At 48.3% G+C, this 14,535-nt stretch overlaps 1 protein-coding gene and 1 long non-coding RNA gene across 4 annotated transcripts in view; both read left to right on the forward strand.

Moving 5' to 3' along the window:
- LOC146026234 (uncharacterized) overlaps positions 1-14,535 on the forward strand; it is a 484,129-nt gene that overhangs the window by 341,931 nt on the left and 127,663 nt on the right. The gene's annotated exons all lie outside the window — the stretch shown is intronic.
- The window catches only part of DLC1 (DLC1 Rho GTPase activating protein), a 377,085-nt gene that overhangs the window by 283,972 nt on the left and 78,578 nt on the right, over positions 1-14,535 (forward strand). The gene's annotated exons all lie outside the window — the stretch shown is intronic.

The raw sequence follows: 14,535 nt of genomic DNA on the forward strand, positions 1-14,535 counted from the left end.
GAAACCCCCCTCATCTTGGCAAGTGCCTTAAATTATGACAACACTTATATACACTGCTCAAAAGAAATAAAAGAAACACTTAAACAGCACGATGTAACTCCAAGTCAATCACACTTCTGTGAAATCAAACTGTCTATTTAGGAAGCAACACTGATTGACAATCAATTTCACATGCTGTGCAAATGGAATAGACAACAGGTGGAAATTATAGGCAATTAGCAAGACATCCCCAATAAAAGAGTTGTTCTGCAGGTGGTGACCACAGACTACTTCTCAGCTCCTATGCTTTCTGGCTGATGTTTTGGTCACTTTTGAAAGCTGGCGGTGCTTTCACTCTAGTGGTAGCATGAGACGGAGTCTACAACCCACGCAAGTGGCTCAGGTAGTGCAGCTCATCCAGGATGGCACATCAATGCGAGCTGTGGCAAGAAGGTTTGCTGTGTCTGTCAGCGTAGTGTCCAGAGCATGGAGGCACTACCAAGAGACAGGCCAGTACATCAGGAGATGTGGAGGAGGCCGTAGGAGGGCAACAACCCTACCTCTACCTTTGTGCAAGGAGGAACAGGAGGAGTACTGCCAGAGCTCTGCAAAATGACCTCCAGCAGGCCACAAATGTGCATGTGTCTACTCAAATGGTCAGAAACAGACTCCATGAGGGTGGTATGAGGGCCCGACATCCACAGGTGGGGGTTGTGCTTACAGCCCAACACCGTGCAGGACATTTGGCATTTGCCAGAGAACACCAAGTTGTGCTCTTCACAGATGAAAGCAGGTTCACACTGAGCACATGTGACAGACGTGACAGTCTGGAGATGCCAAGGAGAACATTCTGCTGCCTGCAACATCCTCCAGCATGACCAGTTTGGCAGTGGGTCAGTAATGGTATGGGGTGGCATTTCTTTGGGGGGCTGCACAGCCCTCCATGTGCTCATCAGAGGTAGCCTGACTGCCATTAGGTACCATGATGAAATCCTCAGACCCCTTGTGAGCAGTGTTCCCTCTAAGCTGTGCGCACGTGCACGCGCACACACCTTGACGAGCGTGCGCACAGACATTACAACAGAGCGCACAAAGCAGCAGTGGTCCCTTTTTGCAGTTGTGGACTCAATTAATGTGTGTTTCACCCATTAACTACATTGTGTGCTGTATTTTGAATGTTTAAATGTTTAATATCATTTTGAAGTAAAGTTAACACAAATGCTGAACGTTATTTTCCAGTTATATATAAGTGATGCACAAAAATGTAAATTTCATTCCAAAGTTGCACAGCCAAAATCTTTAGCCGCACACAGCCTTCGTAAAATTAGAGGGAACATTGCTTGTGAGACCATATGCTGGTGCAGTTGGCCCTGGGTTCCTGGGTTCCTCCTAATGCAAGACAATGCTAGACCTCATGTGGCTGGAGTGTGTCAGCAGTTCCTGCAAGATGAAGGCATTGATGCTATGGACTGGCCCGCCCGTTCCCCAGACCTGAATCCAATTGAGCACATCTGGGACATCATGTCTCGCTCCATCCACCAACACCACGTTGCATCACAGACTGTCCAGGAGTTGGCGGATGCGTTAGTCCAGGTCTCTTAGGAGATCCCTCAGAAGACCATCCGCCACCTCATCAGGAGCATGCCCAAGCGTTGTAGGGAGGACATACAGGCACATGGAGGCCACACACACTATTGAGCCTCATTTTGACTTGTTTTAAGGACATTACATCAAAGTTGGATCAGCCCCTAGTGTGTATATCCACTTTAATTTTGAGTGTGACTCTAAATCCTGACCTCCATGGGTTAATAAATTTCATTTCCATTGATAATGTTTGTGTGATTTTGTTGTCAGCACATTCAACTATGTAAAGAACAAAGTATTTAATAAGAATATTTAATTAATTCAGATCTAGGATGTGTTATGTTAGTGTTCCCTTAATTTTTTTGAGAAGTGTACTATGATCAATAGAGCTGCCATCACATCATGCAGTGTAAGGGACAGCTGCACATGCCTAGCATACCAGCTTCGGTACTTGTGTATTATCACGGCGCCCATCGCATCGCATCGCAAACCACTAATTAAGGTATGCGATGGCATGCGATGGACCCGATTTCAGCCTTCTCCCGGGCTGAGTATACAATTTTAAAATCGCGTCGCATCGCATGCCATTACAATGGCATGCGATGCGATGCGACTCGATTTCCCATTGATTCCCATGTTAAATGGCACCCCCAGACCCGATTTTTAATTGTATACCCACCCTGATGGGTAATGAGTATGTTAAATGCCCCCACATTGTTATCGGGCCCCCCACTATGAACGCCAACCCGAGGCATGGCCCCCCACTATCCACGTCGGCGTGGAGTTGATTGAAGTGTGGCGAGCGCAGCGAGCCACCAAGCCCGAAGCTTGTGTGTATATATATATATATATATACAAACACACACTAGTAAAGGGAACTGACATATGCACCTCAGTCTGCCTGGGGTTCCGCGCACTCCAACTTCACCACACCCCCGCTCTGTGCCCTCTGCTTTTTTCTTCCTTTATCTGTCCCACTTCATCCTGCTCCCTCCTCTGCTCCGTCTGTTTGTTGTTTAATTTATCTGACATTATAAAGAATGTCTGGATAAAGTCATTATAATCTAAGATCATTCACATTCCTTGTATGGCACTGTGGAAACTTTGTGGCACCTTAAAAATAGAATATAATAATAATGGCATTATTCTATTTAAGACATTCTCCTTAATTCACACTTTCCATTACCCATATTCATCTTCCACATATCCCTAGCTTACTTCTGTCATACACAGGCGATGTCTAACGGCAATGGAAAGTTTTTTTATGAATCGGTATAAATGACTGGCTGCCTCAGCTGAGAGCCCCTTCCTTATTATGTACAAGGTTAGCCAGCTGATGTCACTAGCCAGAACCAAGTCACCAAAAACCACTAAGAAGGAGAATCAGTCACTTGCAGTCAGTTATAGCGCAGCCTGTGCTGGAATTTATCTGTAAAAATTAAGTATGGAGCCAGGCACTTTGTTAGAGCCAGCGCGCCATCCGCTGAGTGTCTCACACGCTCATGCGTCCTTTGCCGAGAATGGGAACCACAAGCATCTCCAACGTGAGTGAGCCCGATTCGGCGTATGGTGGGGCTGGCGGGTGCAGATTGGTATTCCGGGAGCCACTCTGATAATACTTGATTTTTACAAAAAAAAAAGTATTTACGTAAGTGGGTTTATTAAGTAAGTAAGTGGGCTTTTCTTTGACAAATTCACGCCAGGTATGTTTTTTATTTGTTTGTTTGTCCAAAATTAAATTTTTGGATTACAGCAAATTGTTCAAGTTGCAGGATTACAATATATATTGTAATGTACTAATGCATTATAGCTCCCAGTTTAACAATGAACAACTACTGTAATTGTGCCTTAAAATTACCAATAACTATAAATACATTTATTTTCATACTATGGCCCTTATTCTGATCGGTTCGGAAACGGCCGCATGCGGCCGTTCCGCCGATGTTTTCGCTCTGCGCATGTGCAGAGGGCACTCTGCGCATGTGCAGGCGAAATCGCCGCACACTTCTTTTGACCGCCGCAAAGGGGGCGGATAGGGGCGTGAGGGGCTACTTAGCCTCATTTCCCTATGCATACGCCCCGTGTTTCATGGGCGTTCCCATGCAAACGCGGGGCGTATGCATGGTAATGAGGCCATGACGCGCGTGTAGGGGGCGGGCAGCTGACATCGCCGGATGTCAGCTGCCCGCCCCAATACAAGATTTCACACGGACAAGTGTCCGTGTGGTCTTGTGTTGCGGGACCTGGTGGAGCGTGCGGCCCTGCATTCGATGTTCGGCGACCATCGAATGCAGGGGCAGCTCCCAAGGTGGAGGAGGCGTATCCCCGTCCACTTTCATACGGATCGCCACATATCCGCGTACGGACGGAGGTGGCGATCCGTACGCAAGGCGGGGATTCGTCTGTGCGGTCGGAGCCGCATATGCGGCTCCGGCCGCACCGATCAGAATAAGGGCCCATATGTCCACAAGGAGTATATATACTAGGTGTGTGTTACTAAACATGTTTCACTACTGTGTTGTTGAGGGACCCTGTAAGAACATCTGGGCTGTGATGCTGGAACCAGCCATCTGTAAGATTGCTACCTGAGACATAACTGCAGGTAAATATAGGGACAAAGGAAGCTGCATTACTCTCACTTCAGAGATTGTCCATTTGTGGCAAGTAAACATTCCACAGAGTTGCCTCTAAATACACATGCACACACATACCTTTACTAAGATTGCACCTTTAGAGACAAAGGCACATTTCATGTGAATGTAGAAATTGGCATTGTTATTTCTAGAATGTTCTACAAAAGTAGACCAATGTTTAATTATCAAATAACAATAATCTAGATCATTCAAAGTCAGGGTCGGATCGGCATTAGCCTCATTACCTTCCATTACATTGTGAGCATAGCCTCCTTACTTCCCCTACACTGTGAGCATAGCCTCCTTAACTTCCCCTACACTTAGAGCATAGCCTCCTTACCTTCCCCTACACTGTGAGCATAGCCTCCTTACCTTCCCCTACACTGTGAGCATAGCCTCCTTACCTTCCCCATACACTGTGAGCATAGCCTCCTTACCTTCCCCATACACTGTGAGCATAGCCTCCGTACCTTCCCCTACACTGCGAGCATAGCCTCCTTACCTTCCCCTACACTGCGAGCATAGCCTCCTTACCTTCCCCTACACTGCGAGCATAGCCTCCTTACCTTCCCCTACACTGTGAGCATAGCCTCCTTGCCTTCCCCTACATTGTGAGCATAGCCTCCTTACCTTCCCCATACACTGTGAGCATAGCCTCCTTACCTTCCCCATACACTGTGAGCATAGCCTCCTTACCTTCCCCTACACTGCGAGCATAGCCTCCTTACCTTCCCCTACACTGCGAGCATAGCCTCCTTACCTTCCCCTACACTGTGAGCATAGCCTCTTTACCTTCCCCTACACTGTGAGCATAGCCTCCTTAACTTCCCCTACACTGTGAGCATAGTCTCCTTACCTTCCCCATATACTGTGAGCATAGCCTCCTTACCTTCCCCTACACTGTGAGCATAGCCTCCTTACCTTCCCCATACACTGTGAGCATAGTCTCCTTACCTTCCCCTACACTGTGAGCATAGCCTCCTTACCTTCCCTTACACTGTGAGCATAGCCTCCTTACCTTCCCCTACACTGCGAGCATAGCCTCCTTACCTTCCCCTACACTGCGAGCATAGCCTCCTTACCTTCCCCTACACTGTGAGCATAGCCTCCTTGCCTTCCCCTACACTGTGAGCATAGTCTCCTTACCTTCCCCTACACTGTGAGCATAGCCTCCTTACCTTCCCCTACACTGTGAGCATAGCTGTGAGCATAGCCTCATTACATTCCCTCCACTGTGAGCATAGCTGTGAGCATAGCCTCATTACCTTCCCCTACGCTGTTCACATAGACTCATTACCTTCCCCTACACTGTGAGGATAGCCTCATTACCTTCTCCTACACTGTGAGCATAGCCTCATTCCCTTCCCTCCTCTGTAAGCAAAGCCTCATTACCTTCCATCCTCTGTGAGCCTAGCTTCATTACCTTGCCTCCACTGTGAGAATAGCCTCATTACCTTCCCCTACGCTGTGAGCATAGCCTCATTACCTTCCATCCACTCACTACAAGCATAGCCTAATTATCTTCCCTCCACTGTGAGCATAGCCTCATTACCTTCCCATACCCAGTGAGCATAGACTCATCACCTTCCCCTACGCTGTGAGCATAGCCTCATTACCTTCCTTCCACTCACCACAGGCATAGCCTAATTATCTTCCCTCCACTGTGAGCATAGCTGTGAGCACAGCCTCATTACCTTCCCCTCCACTGTAAGCATAGCTGTGCGCATAGCCTCATTACCTTCCTCTACGCTGTGCATATAGACTCATTACCTTCCCCTACACTGTGAGCATAGCCTCAATACCTTCCCCTACACCGTGAGGATAGCCTCATTACCTTCTCCTACACTGTGAGCATAGCCTCATTCCCTTCCCTCCTCTGTGAGCAAAGCCTCATTACCTTCCATCCTCTGTGAGCATAGCTTCATTACCTTGCCTCCACTGTAAAAATAGCCTCATTACCTTCCCCTACGCTGTGAGCATAGCCTCATTACCTTCCATCCACTCACTACAAGCATAGCCTAATTATCTTCCCTCCACTGTGAACATAGCCGCATTACCTTCCCGTACGCAGTGAGCATAGACTCATCACCTTCCCCTACGCTGTGAGCATAGCCTCATTACCTTCCTTCCACTCACCACAGGCATAGCCTAATTATCTTCCCTCCACTGTGAGCATAGCTGTGAGCATAGCCTCATTACCTTCCCCTCCACTGTGAGCATAGCTGTGCGCATAGCCTCATTACCTTCCCCTACGCTGTGCATATAGACTCATTACCTTCCCCTACACTGTGAGCATAACCTCAGAACCTTCCCCTACACCGTGAGGATAGCCTCATTACCTTCTCCTACACTGTGAGCAAAGCTGTGCGCATAGCCTCATTACCTTCCCCTACGCTGTGCATATAGACTCATTACCTTCCCCTACACTGTGAGCATAGCCTCAATACCTTCCCCTACACTGTGAGGATAGCCTCATTACCTTCTCCTACACTGTGAGCATAGCCTCATTCCCTTCCCTCCTCTGTGAGCAAAGCCTCATTACCTTCCATCCTCTGTGAGCATAGCTTCATTAACTTGCCTCCACTGTGAGAATAGCCTCATTACCTTCCCCTACACTGTGAGCATAGCCTCATTACCTTCCATCCACTCACTACAAGCATAGCCTAATTATCTTCCCTCCACTGTGAACATAGCCGCATTACCTTCCCGTACGCAGTGAGCATAGACTCATCACCTTCCCCTACGCTGTGAGCATAGCCTCATTCCCTTCCTTCCACTCACCGCAGGCATAGCCTAATTATCTTCCCTCCACTGTGAGCATAGCTGTGAGCATAGCCTCATTACCTTCCCCTCCACTGTGAGCATAGCCTCATTACCTTCCCCTACGCTGTGCATATAGACTCATTACCTTCCCCTACACTGTGAGCATAGCCTCAATACCTTCCCCTACACTGTGAGGATAGCCTCATTACCTTCTCCTACACTGTGAGCATAGCCTCATTCCCTTCCCTCCTCTGTGAGCAAAGCCTCATTACCTTCCATCCTCTGTGAGCATAGCTTCATTAACTTGCCTCCACTGTGAGAATAGCCTCATTACCTTCCCCTACGCTGTGAGCATAGCCTCATTACCTTCCATCCACTCACTACAAGCATAGCCTAATTATCTTCCCTCCACTGTGAACATAGCCGCATTACCTTCCCGTACGCAGTGAGCATAGACTCATCACCTTCCTCTACGCTGTGAGCATAGCCTCATTACCTTCCTTCCACTCACCACAGGCATAGCCTAATTATCTTCCCTCCACTGTGAGCATAGCTGTGAGCATAGCCTCATTACCTTCCCCTCCACTGTGAGCATAGCCTCATTACCTTCCCCTACGCTGTGCATATAGACTCATTACCTTCCCCTACACTGTGAGCATAGCCTCAATACCTTCCCCTACACTGTGAGGATAGCCTCATTACCTTCTCCTACACTGTAAGCATAGCCTCATTCCCTTCCCTCCTCTGTGAGCAAAGCCTCATTACCTTCCATCCTCTGTGAGCATAGCTTCATTACCTTGCCTCCACTGTGAGAATAGCCTCATTAACTTCCCCTACACTGTGAGCATAGCCTCATTACCTTCCATCCACTCACTACAAGCATAGCCTAATTATCTTCCCTCCACTGTGAGCATAGCCTCATTACCTTCCCCTACGCAGTGAGCATAGACACATCGCCTTCCCCTATGCTGTGAGCATAGCCTCATTACCTTCCTTCCACTCACCACAGGCATAGCCTAATTATCTTCCCTCCACTGTGAGCATAGCTGTGAGCATAGCCTCATTACCTTCCCCTCCACTGTGAGCATAGCTGTGCGCATAGCCTCATTACCTTCCCCTACGCTGTGCATATAGACTCATTACCTTCCCCTACACTGTGAGCATAACCTCAATACCTTCCCCTACACCGTGAGGATAGCCTCATTACCTTCTCCTACACTGTGAGCATAGCTGTGCGCATAGCCTCATTACCTTCCCCTACGCTGTGCATATAGACTCATTACCTTCCCCTACACTGTGAGCATAGCCTCAATACCTTCCCCTACACTGTGAGGATAGCCTCATTACCTTCTCCTACACTGTGAGCATAGCCTCATTCCCTTCCCTCCTCTGTGAGCAAAGCCTCATTACCTTCCATCCTCTGTGAGCATAGCTTCATTAACTTGCCTCCACTGTGAGAATAGCCTCATTACCTTCCCCTACGCTGTGAGCATAGCCTCATTACCTTCCATCCACTCACTACAAGCATAGCCTAATTATCTTCCCTCCACTGTGAACATAGCCGCATTACCTTCCCGTACGCAGTGAGCATAGACTCATCACCTTCCCCTACGCTGTGAGCATAGCCTCATTCCCTTCCTTCCACTCACCGCAGGCATAGCCTAATTATCTTCCCTCCACTGTGAGCATAGCTGTGAGCATAGCCTCATTACCTTCCCCTCCACTGTGAGCATAGCCTCATTACCTTCCCCTACGCTGTGCATATAGACTCATTACCTTCCCCTACACTGTGAGCATAGCCTCAATACCTTCCCCTACACTGTGAGGATAGCCTCATTACCTTCTCCTACACTGTGAGCATAGCCTCATTCCCTTCCCTCCTCTGTGAGCAAAGCCTCATTACCTTCCATCCTCTGTGAGCATAGCTTCATTACCTTGCCTCCACTGTGAGAATAGCCTCATTACCTTCCCCTACGCTGTGAGCATAGCCTCATTACCTTCCATCCACTCACTACAAGCATAGCCTAATTATCTTCCCTCCACTGTGAACATAGCCGCATTACCTTCCCGTACGCAGTGAGCATAGACTCATCACCTTCCTCTACGCTGTGAGCATAGCCTCATTACCTTCCTTCCACTCACCACAGGCATAGCCTAATTATCTTCCCTCCACTGTGAGCATAGCTGTGAGCATAGCCTCATTACCTTCCCCTCCACTGTGAGCATAGCCTCATTACCTTCCCCTACGCTGTGCATATAGACTCATTACCTTCCCCTACACTGTGAGCATAGCCTCAATACCTTCCCCTACACTGTGAGGATAGCCTCATTACCTTCTCCTACACTGTGAGCATAGCCTCATTCCCTTCCCTCCTCTGTGAGCAAAGCCTCATTACCTTCCATCCTCTGTGAGCATAGCTTCATTGCCTTGCCTCCACTGTGAGAATAGCCTCATTAACTTCCCCTACACTGTGAGCATAGCCTCATTACCTTCCATCCACTCACTACAAGCATAGCCTAATTATCTTCCCTCCACTGTGAGCATAGCCTCATTACCTTCCCCTACGCAGTGAGCATAGACACATCGCCTTCCCCTATGCTGTGAGCATAGCCTCATTACCTTCCTTCCACTCACCACAGGCATAGCCTAATTATCTTCCCTCCACTGTGAGCATAGCTGTGAGCATAGCCTCATTACCTTCCCCTCCACTGTGAGCATAGCTGTGCGCATAGCCTCATTACCTTCCCCTACGCTGTGCATATAGACTCATTACCTTTCCCTACACTGTGAGCATAACCTCAATACCTTCCCCTACACCGTGAGGATAGCCTCATTACCTTCTCCTACACTGTGAGCATAGCTGTGCGCATAGCCTCATTACCTTCCCCTACGCTGTGCATATAGACTCATTACCTTCCCCTACACTGTGAGCATAGCCTCAATACCTTCCCCTACACTGTGAGGATAGCCTCATTACCTTCTCCTACACTGTGAGCATAGCCTCATTCCCTTCCCTCCTCCGTGAGCAAAGCCTCATTACCTTCCATCCTCTGTGAGCATAGCTTCATTAACTTGCCTCCACTGTGAGAATAGCCTCATTACCTTCCCCTACGCTGTGAGCATAGCCTCATTACCTTCCATCCACTCACTACAAGCATAGCCTAATTATCTTCCCTCCACTGTGAACATAGCCGCATTACCTTCCCGTACGCAGTGAGCATAGACTCATCACCTTCCCCTACGCTGTGAGCATAGCCTCATTCCCTTCCTTCCACTCACCACAGGCATAGCCTAATTATCTTCCCTCCACTGTGAGCATAGCTGTGAGCATAGCCTCATTACCTTCCCCTATGCTGTGCATATAGACTCATTACCTTCCCCTACACTGTGAGCATAGCCTCAATACCTTCCCCTACACTGTGAGGATAGCCTCATTACCTTCTCCTACACTGTGAGCATAGCCTCATTCCCTTCCCTCCTCTGTGAGCAAAGCCTCATTACCTTCCATCCTCTGTGAGCATAGCTTCATTAACTTGCCTCCACTGTGAGAATAGCCTCATTACCTTCCCCTACGCTGTGAGCATAGCCTCATTACCTTCCATCCACTCACTACAAGCATAGCCTAATTATCTTCCCTCCACTGTGAACATAGCCGCATTACCTTCCCGTACGCAGTGAGCATAGACTCATCACCTTCCTCTACGCTGTGAGCATAGCCTCATTACCTTCCTTCCACTCACCACAGGCATAGCCTAATTATCTTCCCTCCACTGTGAGCATAGCTGTGAGCATAGCCTCATTACCTTCCCCTCCACTGTGAGCATAGCCTCATTACCTTCCCCTACGCTGTGCATATAGACTCATTACCTTCCCCTACACTGTGAGCATAGCCTCAATACCTTCCCCTACACTGTGAGGATAGCCTCATTACCTTCTCCTACACTGTGAGCATAGCCTCATTCCCTTCCCTCCTCTGTGAGCAAAGCCTCATTACCTTCCATCCTCTGTGAGCATAGCTTCATTACCTTGCCTCCACTGTGAGAATAGCCTCATTAACTTCCCCTACACTGTGAGCATAGCCTCATTACCTTCCATCCACTCACTACAAGCAGAGCCTAATTATCTTCCCTCCACTGTGAGCATAGCCTCATTACCTTCCCCTACGCAGTGAGCATAGACACATCGCCTTCCCCTATGCTGTGAGCATAGCCTCATTACCTTCCGTCCACTCACTACAAGCATAGCCTAAATACCTTCCCCTACACTGTGAGCATAGCCTCATTACCTTCCCATGTGCAGTGAGCATAGACTCTTTACCTTCTGACTACTCACTGCAAGCATAGCCTAATTATCTTTCCTCCACTGTGAGCATAGCCTCACTACTGTACCTTCTCCCTTCTGTCAGAATAGACTAGTCAGTCTCCCTCACAGCTGAAAACATCACTCTCCCCAGTTTCATGTACCCACTAACTAACCCTACACATGGAGCAAGGTGCGTCAGTGACCTGAGCGAGGCTAGATCATTCAGATTGCTCAGTAAGATCGCTCAGCACATAGTGATGCACCAGAGATGTGTTGCACCAGTGCTGTACTCAGCCATCTGGCAGGGCCAGTGTTCTCCGGTGAGAAGAACACTGGCGATCTGACTAGATTTATACTTCCCTATCGCTGTGGTTCCCTATACACATAGCGATATTGGGTAATTTTCTAAGTGATCTATTCAAATCTAGTCAGATCATTTAGAAAATTACCCCAAATCACTCTGTGTGTATGCCCCATTAGATTTACTGCAGACATCCAGTCCCTTGTGCTCCTCCTCCTTTGAAATACATACCTCCCAACAGTCCCAATTTCAGCGGGACAGTCCCGATCATCAGGGCCTGTACCGCTGTCCCACCCGCGGGCGGCAGTGTCCCGCGGTGAGGGGGGGGGGGCTGTTGGGAGTCCCCCCTGTCGGCTGCTAAGCAGCGGGGGGCATAGCTAGAGGCTCACAGAGCCTCTGGGTCATGCCCCCATAGCGGCGAAATTTCCGGCGCGCAGCAGCTGCGTACCGCATCGAGATCGGCAGAAGTTGGGAGGTATGGAAATAGGATATATATCCATCTAATTTAAAATCCTCATCCATTGAGTAATGCAACCTTCTGCTATCTGGCCTTCTCCTCACCCACCTTTACCCTCTCTGCAATCCATCCAAAGTTTCCTCACATCTCCACAATTATATTACGCTGCAACCTCCTTACTGGATCCCCTACAGATTGTCTCTGTGGTCAAATATTAAACATGAATCCTGCTGGCCGATACAGAGTGACAGGACTGGGACATGAGATTGAGGGGCAGATTTATTAAGCTTGGAGAAGAGATAAACTGGAGGTAAAGCGGAGAAAAGGTAAAAAGAGATAAAGCACAGCCAATCAGCTCCCAACTGTCTTTTTCAAACACAGCTGATTGGCTGGTGCTTTATCTTCTTTTACCTTTTCTCCACTTTATCTCCAGTTTATCTCTTCTCCAAGCTTAATAAATCTGCCCCTTATTGTTTATTGAAGATGAGTGGAAACGCCTGATATTAACATTTGTAAAATCCAAATACATGCACTTTGTAATAGTAATGGACAGTGTTATTAGCTATAATCAGGTCTATGTAACAGAAAGCTTATGCGGGGTACACACCAGGACGACCCGCTCACGATGCACATCGTGAGCGGGTCGTCAGTGTCTCGTCCGACCCGCTCACGATGACGCGGGAGGGCACGACCCGCTCACGATGTGCACCGTGAGCGGGTCCGATCCGATGGCGACCCGCACCCGGTTCTATGGTCGTCATTGAGATCCTACCTGCAGCAGGTAGGATCTCAATAACGACCGACCGACCCGCGGGACCGCGCATCGGATCGGAATCGCTCCACACCAGGTCAGAAAAGGGCCCAATCAGCACACAATCTACATCCGATTGATCGGAATTGGATCTAGATTGTGCTGATCGGGCCCTAGTCGTCCTGGTGTGTACCTAGCATAAGTCTATAGGTTCAACTTTGTTCCCAGCAGCTGGCACCCTCAGCAATGAGAGCTGAATGTTCCCTATGGTGCTGCAAGAGGGGTGGGGATCGTTTGGTCAACAGTGTCTAGGTCGACAGCCAAAAGGATGACACTGTTGATTGACAGCAGAGGTTGAACTACCATTGGTGCAGCAGGTGCATTGCACCGGGGCACCTGAGGACTGAGATTCCCGCTGTTGCCACCCACTGCTGGGTCGCATAATGTAAACTTGGGTTGGGGTGGAGGAGAGTGGCTTAAATTATATTTTTGCACCAACCACTCAAACGTTTCGCCACTGGTCGACAGGCAGCAGGTTGACACATGAAAAGGTTTGACATGCAGTATGTCAAAGTGGTCAAAAGGTCGACACAAGCAAAAGGTCAACATGGGAAAGGTTGGCATTAGTTTTTCATGTTTTTATTGGTGGTAATATCGACATCGGTTGACATGGTCACTGTATTAGTGTCGGCATCCCCTCGAATGGCTCGCTGCACTCGACCCACTTTGATATTCTCCCTCTATGCCCACTGGGCTGAGAAAGTATGAACCCCAAAAATCATGAAAAGCTCACGTTAACCTTTTTCCATGTCGATCTTTTGCTTCTATCGACCATTTGACCATATTGACCCTTTTCAAGTGTCGACCTTCTGCCTGTCGACCTTTTGACTGCCGACCTAGACACTGTTGTCCTAATGACAGCATACCCTGCAAGAGTAACACACCATGACGACTAGGGCGCAATCCCATCAATCTAGATCCAATTCCGACCGATTGGATGTAGATTGTGTGGTGTTTGGGCCCTTTTCTGTCCTGTTCTGATCCGATTCCGATCGGATGCGTGGTCCCGCGGGTCGGTCGGTCGTTACTCAGATTCTACCTGCAGCAGGTAGAATCTGGAAACGACCATACATCCGGGTGCGGGTCACCATCAGATCGGTACCGCTCACAGTGCACATCGTGAGCGGCTCGTGCCCCCCGCGTCATCGTGAGCGGGTCGGATGTGACACTGACGACCCGCTCACAATGTACATCATGAGCGGGTCGTCCTGGTGTGTACCCTACATTAGCCACAAATACATTACCATTATTGTCAGTTCACCAACACATATCATGACACATTACTCACGGATGGGCCCTGACAGAGCCTTACTAAATGTCCCCGGATGACTACTGATATACTGCTACACTTAGAAAATTTGGAGTCTTCTTTATTTGTGCAGCCCACATAGATTCAATTGGCAAAAGTAAAGGTAGGTGGGAGTTAATGATTAATAGTTGCTGGAGATTATGCTGTTGTTTTAGCCTTGTAGTTCAGAAAAGCTGACAAGAGCAATAACGAAATAAGAGAAGGGGGAAACTTTTGAACTCTCACCCATGCTGATGAAAACCTAAATTAAATTTGAGACCAAACAATACTACAACAAGATATGTATTATATTACTAGGCATCAGTTCTCTGACGCCGGATCATGTCATAAATATTAGGCATAATTAACACGCTGACGTTTATTGCAATTTATTATTTATTCTATTCTGCATCATG

Source organism: Crinia signifera, chromosome 1 (genome assembly GCF_055691185.1).
Source record: "Crinia signifera chromosome 1, ASM5569118v1, whole genome shotgun sequence".
Taxonomy (NCBI): domain Eukaryota; kingdom Metazoa; phylum Chordata; class Amphibia; order Anura; family Myobatrachidae; genus Crinia; species Crinia signifera.